This window comes from Trachypithecus francoisi, unplaced genomic scaffold, assembly GCF_009764315.1.
Source record: "Trachypithecus francoisi isolate TF-2019V2 unplaced genomic scaffold, Tfra_2.0 Lachesis_group9, whole genome shotgun sequence".
NCBI classification, from domain to species: Eukaryota; Metazoa; Chordata; class Mammalia; order Primates; family Cercopithecidae; genus Trachypithecus; species Trachypithecus francoisi.
Genome location: NW_022681474.1, coordinates 68,731,746 through 68,742,189, shown reverse-complemented (window position 1 = coordinate 68,742,189; position 10,444 = coordinate 68,731,746). Strand labels below are relative to the sequence as shown.

Here is a 10,444-nt window from a genome sequence, read left to right as displayed (position 1 = left end):
TTAATCTCCAATAAAAAGTCTAGAAACTGCTTTATGTCCAAGTACTGGGATTACCACACAAGGGGATTACCTTGTTTTAATTCTGCTAAAAACTCTGCTTACTAAGTCATCTTATTTACCTAGAGAAAGAAATAATTTAAAGTATATTTTCACTGAACTTCCTAAAGAAAAGCCAGCATGTGAGTTTTGCTTCTTTATCCCTGTGTTTTATCACAACCTTCTGATGTTGTTTACCTGTGTTAACTTTTCCAGCATTGACTTTTAGAGAAAAACATGAACCTAGAGGTGCTATCAGTTCTGTCATGATCATTGCATCATTGGACAGAAATAATTGAGCTTTGTTTTTCCTCCAGAAAAAAACAAACTAAACAGAAACAAAAACTCTATGTGCTTGAGTTATGGCAGACTCTACAAGTTAGCTGCTGTGATGCAGGTTTCCAAATCTGTTTCCTTTAGCTATATTTTGGCTACTTTTGGATGCTATTAGCTAGTAGATAAAAGGAGGATTTCTGCTTCAGTTTTTCTAGAAAATCTGCTCCCTTGACACAGACACTACTGCCCTTTCACATTCTTTCTTCCTGCTGTAGGTGTCTGTATTGACAGAAGCAATGAGGCATCAGCACTGACAACTCAGAACCCTTTAATTAGTTCCAACAACTACCTTGTTATATACTTGCTATGTGAGACAAAAAAAAAAAGAAGCCTGTTTATTTAAGTTTGTGTAAATGGTGTTCTGTTACCTGCAGCTAAAAGCATCCCTATCTTGTGCACTTTGTATGTTAGCCTGTTTGGTCTTCTATAACAAATTATTCTAAACTGGGTAATTTAAAAACAAAAATTTCCACATAGTTCTGGAGACGGAGAAGTCCAAGGTCAGTGTGTCATGTTCAGGTTCAGGTGAGGGCCTCCTTCCTTCACAGATAAATGTGGTCTCTCTGCAACCTCACATGGCAGAGCGGTCGATCCAGCTCCCAGGATCTCTTTTATAAGGGTACTAATTCCATATAAAGGTAGTAATTACTTCCCAAAGCCCTTACCTCTTAATACCATCACGTTGGGGATTATATTTTAATGTATGCATTTTGGGAGGACGTAAAAATTTAGGCAATATCACTTGGTTAGGCCATTTTTTCTTTCTAGCCATGAGTCTCCTCACATAGAAAGGTACAGATCAGCTAGATCATGGGGTACATCTATCCCCAAGGATCTTGATTCTCATTCCATCGTGTTAGCCTTGATCAGGTTATGAGAACTAACGTGGAATTGAAAAGATGATGGCGATCCAAAATGAATTTTAGTTTCGATTTTGCTAATTGCATCCTTCTCTGATCATAGTTAAGTTTAATAAATTGTTACTTTTAAATCGGATTTGCTGAGAATTAAATGAGAATAATTATTTTAACTTTTCTAACATGCTTCCCTCAGTACTACATCTCATGAATTTATCTTCATGTGTGAGGTAGTGGAAAGAAATGTCTTGAAAATGAAGAAAATAAATCTGTGGGTAAGTTTAAACAATATATATGTAAAATTAATAAAAATTATGTATTAATTATTTATTCAATGTCTCCAGCTCTGAGTGACTTTATTTTTTTCTAGCTAATCACAGAAGTTTAAAAAAAAAAAAAAACAAAAAAAAGCAGGGGCTGCTAAAATAACCTTGCTTGCTTGATTATAGAAAATATGGCAGAGAACTTTCGATGTGATATCTTGGCTAAAATAATTAGGTATCTGCAACTTCGCTGTGTTTATTACAAATGGAATATGATTATGGATTTATGGGAATGAGAAATTAGACCCAAATGAAGAAAGAAGATATTGTATTGAATTTGTAGCATTGACCTCGTTGAGGTGAAAAATATGAATTCTTCATTGGGTTCTCTTGGTTAAACACCAGAAAAAGCTATAATGTGAAAAAAATATATAAGGGAAAGTGTAGAGGAGATACAAGGACTTATCTATGAAAGGCAGATGTCTAAGGCAAAAGCAAAATACTATGTCATGTTCCAAGTTGGAGATTAAATATGGACCCAAAAATGATTGACAAAGTTGATGTGAAATAAATAACATGTTAAAAAAATAAAGACCAAATCAATCAAGATGCTGAAACAACTCAACAACTCATTAATCTAGACTCATTGCATTTGGACTAAACTTGGTTGATGCTCAAATGTCAGAAAAACTCCATTCTGTCTCCTCACTGATGTCTGCATGTACCTGAGGGAAACACACACCACAAATGCCCTCTTCTGAGGTAAGAGTTAGCTCCAAAGCATTTTCTGACAAACCATTTTTTTTTTGTAATTATAGTTTTGAGGGTTTTTTGAGTATCATAGTTTGAATTTCATCATTCTGCTTCTCTTGGCATATCTCTTGGTCTTAAAGTAGGCATCTCGATTACTCTGTAGTTATGAAGTAGTAATTCTAAAACCTCTCATATAATAGAATTGTTACAATCGGTGTATATGAGCCTTTTGGGGAAGAAGTATGGGGAGTTTGAGTGTGAGAAATATAGAGAAACTCAGAAGACAGTGATGTGATGTAGAATCATGACATAAAGAGAAACTGCAATAAGCAGAACCCATGATTAAATAGAAGTTGTGGTGTAGGAGAAAAGAACTATAAGGGTAGCAGAAAGTGTCTGAGTCACTATCATGGTGACTCATTAGATTTAGCTTTTATCTAGAATGGCATTTCAATTTCTGTGTGGTATGACTGTACAATTGTTGACTGAGTTTCTTGTCTTCTTTACTTACCCATGCATTTTTTATTCAGGGAAACAATGTTTCCCTGAATATATCAGCTCAAATGTGCTTTCACAACCTGAAAAATTCTTAAAAATACAGTTCGTAAGCACACATTCTCATATTCTGATCTGGGTGTAAAATTTTACTGATGCTGAACAGTGCTAAGGTCAAACCCCAGGCAAAACAGCTTCACTAAGATATGAAGCCGAGCTACCTGTTTTTGATATTTGTTGCTTGTTTTATTTGGTTCGTTGGTGGAAAGTCCCATTTGCTTGTCTATCTTTTAAATAATATTCTATGTGAAACTCTAAAAGGTCATGATATTTTTTACTGTATTTGAAACAAAATATAATCAAGACTTGATTTATAACATGGATTCCTCACTATAGGTTGACAAAGCTAGTATTATAAGAGAATTCGAATGCAAAATTTCACTATAGCAGGTAATATAATATCCCTTAGGTCTGTCATCCTGTATCATTCTCTAAATGCAAGTCCCTTCTGTTATCTGTTTCTACTATACTCTTACCCTAAGCTTCATCCTATCTCCTCCCTTTGGATTTAAGTTTTCAATATAGGCTTCTTTTGCCAACCCATTCCACTGAGCCATCTGGAACCCCAGCACACCATTGCAAACAAAGCAAAACAACACAATATTACATGACATCAGTATATTCACTGAATGTTCTCTACTCTTTGCCTTAAATAAAATCTGTTTCTATTTCAAGGGTACCAGGATCCTTATAAACACATCAAGTGATTGGAGAAGGTTTACTCTTCCATTCTGTATATACAGAGAAATCAGGAATGACGAGGAAGGGAAGGGAGAGTGGCAATTTCAACTTCTTTCTGATTCCTCTTACTTTTTCAAAATAACTCCCTTTCACACTCACTCAAAGGCCTTTCCTTTGTAGGGTGACCAACTATCACTGTTTCCCTGGAACTGTCTTAATTTTAACACTGAAAGTTTTGTGTCCTGGAGCACCTCTCAGTTACATACAAATCAGGAGAGATGGTCACCCTAGACCTGAGGTAATATCACCTCACATCCCTCCTATGTTCCTAATTCTTGCTGTCATGGAACAACTTGGTCAAACATGGCTTCTATTTCTACTGCTTGATGGAAACTACTAAAAGTTTGAGAGTCTCCCTATTTGATGAAGTACTCTCTTTTCTTGTGCCTTGAGACAAAGTTCATTAACAATTTTTTTTCCTGCCATTCCAGAAACCTCTCAAGCATTTCAGGAACTCTCATGCCATTGATATTTTAATGTGGGTGTTCCTCATGGGCCTTGCTCTTTATTCCTTATTCTACTCACTCTCTATGTTCTTCATGGATGGACTTATTTAATTCCATTGGCTTTAATTATCAATTATATCTAATGATCCTTAAATCGATCTCACATTTTAGCTCCCCCATTTATCTATTTCCTGTTGGAGATTTCCACCAGAAGTTTCACATTCACTTCCATATGTCTCTAACTGAACCATAATCTTTCTCCTGTTCTTCTATTTCTTATTTTGGTAAAAACCATGAGTATACACCCAGAGACTTAAACAAGAAAACTGTGACTCATTCCATTTAGCTCCCATCTCCATCCTCCTACCCCAGACACAGCGTCCAGTTTTAAATATTCTACCTCATTAATACATTTAATACGAACTCTTATTTATATAATTTATCAACCAATCTAAGATCCATTTGAAAGTGAAAGAGGAGGCTAATCAAACAGAATGCTGAGACAACAGGGATAACTGAGATCATTCTGGTCTTTGCTTTGGGGTTTTCCAGAAGGATGTGTGTGGGAGCCGGGGGTTGGGGGGCGACAGAGAAGGAGATTTATTTTAAGGAACTGACTCACACAACTTGGGGGGGACTGGCAAATCAAAAATCTGCAGGGCATACTGGTAGGCTGGAGATTCAGGGCAAATTGATGTTGCATTCTCAAATCCTAAGGGCATCTGAAGGCAGAATTCTTTCCTTCTTGGAAAACTGCAGTTTTTTTCTTAAGGCTTTCAGCTGATTGTATGAGGCCTATTTATATAATGAGGAACCATCTGCTTTACTCAAAATCTATTGATTTTGGTGTTAATTACACCTAAAAAATACCTTCACAGCAACATCTAGACTGACATTTGACCAAATATCTGGGAACCATAGTCGAGCCAAGATGACACATAAAATTAACCATCACAGCCTTGCTTAAAACTCTCTCAGCTTCAGTATATGTTATCCCTCTGCCTTGCAGACTAGCAGTTCCGGAATGAGTTATTCTATTTAATATGTTCTTCTTTTTACCATACACAAGTATCTGATGCTCTAGGATATCTTCCCTACCATCTCTAAAGTTTATGGCACTATTTTCAGGTTCTTGTGGCCTGGTATACAAATCTCGGGTGTATTAGTATAATTCTGTTTGTAGCTATCTCAGTAGACTCTATTCTATATTGCTTGAGGACAGGTACCAGATCTTATCCAACTTTATATCCTTTAGCCTTAGGATAGTGCCTGTCAAATAGTCAATATTGATAAATAAACTTTTTTTGTGTGCTCCTACCATTGTGAGTCGTTGTATTAGTTACTAGTGTAATGAAAATAAAAATATAGATATTACTTGAAAGAGCATACAGAATAATTGGGGAGCTGTGCATATAAATAAAAGATTTTATGCATCACAAAACAGGAGCTTGTACTGCCCACAGTTATGTCATAGAGTAGCATGTCCGTGAAAGAATGTTAGAAGTTGAATCATTATCCACCTAGAAAGGAAAGGTTTCTTTTGTTTGTTTTAGTTCATTTGTTTGTTTGTTAGCATATTTTGCTTCATTCCTCTGATAACAAAATTTTGTTTTATTTTCACACTGATTTATTGAGAAAAAATACAAATTGTTCCACGATTAATTTTCTCTATCCGCTAATGGGATAGTAACTAAAGTGTAGTAAAACTACAGCACAACAAAAATGGAGAAAGAAAAATATTTTCAATTATGTAAACACTGACTTAATAAATAGCAAGCTTTCTTCTTGTGACACTTTCAGGCAGAATAAATGACATTCAGTGTCTGACAGCAGGGAAAGACATTCATAAGATTAGAAGCGGTTTTCTGGATTAGTGGTGACTTTGGGGTCCTCTGAAGCCCATCTCTGTGTCTCCAGATGGGGTTATCCTTTAACCTTCCTGGACAGGTGGCTATCAGTACTCCATCTCTAGGGAGGGTTCTGCTAGTGTTATTAACAACTGTCATTCAACTTGACCTAAGCTCTCAAGTAGAACTATCACATGCTGACTTCAGCTTATTTATATAGTGTTTTTTCAATTGTCTTCATCAGAGAAATAGGATTTTTAGCTGTGAATTTTCAATGAGAGTACTGAGCTCTGTAAGCCTAAAAACAAATTCTATAGCTTCAATTTGATTTCAGTTTTCTTCCATCTAACAGAGAAAAACTGTTAATCTCCTTTTATATATTAAGATATTTTCAAATTATATAGCAAAATTAAAATAACAGAATGTCTATTTTATAATATTATCTCAAGTTTAATTCAGATTTTACTTCTAAGTTTTGCCTTTTAGAAAACCACAGACTACTATATGATGATAATCCATTAAATTGTTAGAAGTATTTTAAAAATAAACATGTATTGAATACATACTATCACTCTTAGTACCATATCACCCATTGAGAAAAGGGCTTTAACTATTTTTTTCTTTGATTCCAAGGATTTTTTACTTAAACAACAACACCAAAATTGTTATAGTTTATCCACTGGGGGAAACAACAAATAATACACGTATTATTGGCTATTTTTAGAAGACATTCTATTCCAAACTATGTCATCTTCCATTTCTCCCACAGATTGCTATCTGTAAAGCTTCTAATTTAAAGAAGCTTTACAGATAGCAATCTGTGGGAGAAATGGAAGATGACATAGTTTGGAATAGAATAGATACATTTGAATTCCAAAGACAGCATGTTCTATTTCATTAAAAGCGTTGAAATTGATGGTGCAAATGCAATAAAAACTCAATTAACTGATACCTGACTTGTCTGGAATTTCAATTAGCCATATTACCCCCATATCTGATTTTTAGAAAATAATGAAAAATGAGGGGGAAGAATTCTTCATTGATATAAACTTAAACACCTTTAGTCATGCCAGTTTTCCCATTTGAACCTCTTCGTAAGTCTCCTTGACTTTTCAATTTCTTTTTCCCAATAACACGCATCATTCTAATTCCTACCTGCAACTAGAGTTATCTTGTGAAGTTGAAATCTCTATCTCCATTTCAGTTTAAACATTTGAAAATTGAACAAACTTCTTAGATACCTGAGAGACTTTCTTGCCATGACCTATATAGCTCCTTCATGGCCAGCACCCCACTTTTCTCTCCATCATTATCTTGAACCATATTTCACCTTGACTTCCCCTCTAGCTGCTCCTTCCTCTGTCATCTTGGCATTATACTCATGCTCACTCCCACTGCAGAAGTATTTTTTCTTCTGGAAATCTCTTAGCCTAGTGAATATCTATACATTATAGACTAAGAAGAATAAATCTGATACATGAGTAGATTCCAGCTTAATCCACATGTCCTTAAGGAAGCCTTCACCAACATCCTCACGCAATGAAACCCACATTATCTGTTCTCCTAGCACATATTTCTCTTTCATAATTATTATAATTATAATTTATCAAATATTTTGTGATTACTTAATTAAATATGGATTTCTCATTCATTAACCTATAAAGGGCGTCTATATGTATTTTTGTTTGTGATATTGTTTCCAGTCCTTAGCACAGTATTTGGTACATAGTGAGTTCCACAAAAATTGGTTGAAGGAATACAAGTACAGATTTCTTATAAAGATAAACTCTTCAGAAATCACTTAGTACTCTTGTTGTGAGGTGTATTGAATTTCAGATACATTCATGCTATTCGAGACCACAGTGGAAGCCCCTCACAATGCTCCCACTCAAACCTACTTGTGGAACTGACTTTCACGTACCGTCAGTAAAGTCAGACTATTTCTCCTGTCAAGTCAGATAGTATTTGGTAGAGAAGAAAAAATGACTGACACTTAGGGAAGTCTATGATTTTATAACTCATGAGTGGTAAAAAGAACCTAGAAATGGATTGCTTTCACAGGGAAGTTTGGGAGACCCCTGGATAAAGAGTACAAGGAAATAGTGTGGTGGGTAAGGTTAAGGGAAACAGTGGTGAGAGGCAAATATGAAAGGAAAGAAGATGAAACAGAGTGTGACCCTGGAACCATGAATCAAACTCCACTGCCTGACGCCTCCTTCCCCTTTCCCCCACCACTCCAGACACACACATCTAGACTCTAAGACTTTGAAACGACTTCTTTAACACCTGCCTGTATTACCCTTGAAGACTTAATAAGGACCTTTGAGAACTGGCTTGGGTAGGGTAGGTGAAATCTTATCTACAGCAGGTAATGACCTTCATGGGCACTGATGGCCATCAGTAGTGCTGATATTGAAGCTACAGGAATAACACGTGGCATCTATTTACACAGGAAAACCTAGATATACAATTATAGAAACAGGGTCAATTTAGCCACCTGATTTCTCCCATTCCCTTCTAGAAATAGTGTTAGGGGCCTGCCACAAAAGATAAATAGATTAGATGATACAGAGAGAGAGAGAGAGACAGAGAAACATAGACACATCTATACAAATATGCTTACATACATATATATGTACATATGTGTATGTATGCACACACATATAGACACAAATGTAGAAATCAATGTAGATACATATGTGTTGAAAAACAGAATGAAAAGCCCTGATCACATTTAATTGATCTTTTTTTTTATTCTTTTTTTTTTTTTTCTGATTATTTCTTTTTTTTTTTTTTATTATACTTTAAGTTCTAGGGTACATGTGCATGATGTTTATATCATGTATAACTCCCCAATGCAATCCCTCCCTCCTCCCCCCTCCCCATGATAGGCCCCAGTGTGTGATGTTCCCCTTCCCGAGTCCGAGTGATCTCATTGTTCAGTTCCCACCTATGAGTGAGAACATGCGGTGTTTGGTTTTCTCTTCTTGTGATAGTTTGCTAAGAATAATTGATCTTAAGAAAATGTTGGAATATATGTCCTGCAGTGTGGCTTATGACAAGATCATTAAAATACATAGATTTATTTCCTGTTTTTTAGTGTTTACTTTTGTTCAATAGAGGCATGGATTAAAGACAAAAAATAAACCAATTAACATTAATTTTTGTAATTTTTTTAAGCTTATTATTTTCTAAAATATATACAGTCGTCCCTTGGTATCTGCAAGGATTAATTCCCGGGCTGCTTCAGACACCAAAATCCATGCAAACTGCATTCTTGCAGTCCTCCCTGTAAAATCTGCACTATGATAAGTCAGTCTGTAGGGTTTCACGTTCTGAGAATACTTTTATTTTCCATCTGCTGTTGGTTGCAGATGTGTAATCACCCATTCAAAGGGCCTGACTGTATTTACTGAAAAAAATACAAGAATAAGTGGGTTCCTGCAGTCAAACATGTGTTGTTCAAGGGTCAACCTGTGTTTTAAATCTGAATGCTAAGAAATATGCAATTATGTATTTTTAAAAGCATGCATTTACTTGCAAGACTAATGTATTTTGCTCTAGGAAAAATAGTTACTAGTGCGAAAATCAGATTAATATATATGAAGTTTCAGAGCTATGAGATACTTTTGTGACCATTTATTCATTCATTTGTACTACTCAAGTAGTATTTATGGCTGGTCAGCCTTATAGCTGATAGAAAAAAGATAAAGATTCTGTCCTTAGGGAATGTCTACATATGAATTGAAATGTTCTAAATTACTAGCTGGAACATAGTAAATACTTTGAGAGTTATGTCTCTGGTAGTTCAGAGCAAGGGTGTCTTCATCTAACAGGGAAGATCAGAAAAGTTTCACTGAGCTAATTAACTTGCCCTTCCCTTGAAGAGTGAGCGTGATCAACAAATGCAAAAATGAATTATCAATGGATTTTTTTATGGTAGCAGAATTCTTTCTTTAAATGCAATAGTTTGTGGGACTCTAGGAAATAAAATGGACACGTGCATTTGGAACAGAGGCAGATGGTTGAAAATCCCACTACAGGCTGTATTGTCCCCGACATTTCCATAAAATCTAGATTGACCTCATCTAAACACCACTTTTGCATGCAAAAGGAAGCTTGAGAATAAGTGTTTTACTGGTGATCATGCAGCCAGCTAAGAGGTGACAGCTATTTAACAGCAAAATAAGTGGTAGAACTTAGGTCCCCTGACTTCTACTTAGGATGAAAAACAAGTAGGGTTCATACATCAGGTATTTGGTGTAACTCTCAGCTCCGCCATTTGCTAGCTGTATGCTCTTGAGCACCACATGTAACATCTCAGAATTCAGTGTCCTCATCTGACAAAATCAAGTATTATCCAGTACCACTTGAAAGCATCTGATGTATATCCTGGAACACAGTAGGAATCTAAAAATTGTTGTAAAAGACCCCTGGATTCGTCTAATTCTTCCACATATGAACACGAACACCAGTAAATTTTCCTAAAATGATTGCAGGCACTCTATGTTAGCTAACACGTTTCACCCTGTTATATCAATCCAGTTTGGCAAGGTCACCACAGTTTGCACTATTACTGGTGTTGTGCTATTATTTAAATATTGTGTTAA

The 10,444-nt window shown here is 35.6% G+C and overlaps 1 long non-coding RNA gene across 1 annotated transcript; it reads left to right on the top strand.

Moving 5' to 3' along the window:
- The first annotated feature begins 331 nt into the window (after positions 1 to 331).
- On the top strand, positions 332 to 8,363 carry LOC117082477. The gene is made up of 3 exons (XR_004436627.1): positions 332 to 1,504; positions 2,178 to 2,254; positions 8,075 to 8,363. It is a non-coding gene; the product is annotated as an uncharacterized LOC117082477 (long non-coding RNA).
- Positions 8,364 to 10,444: the final 2,081 nt, after the last annotated feature.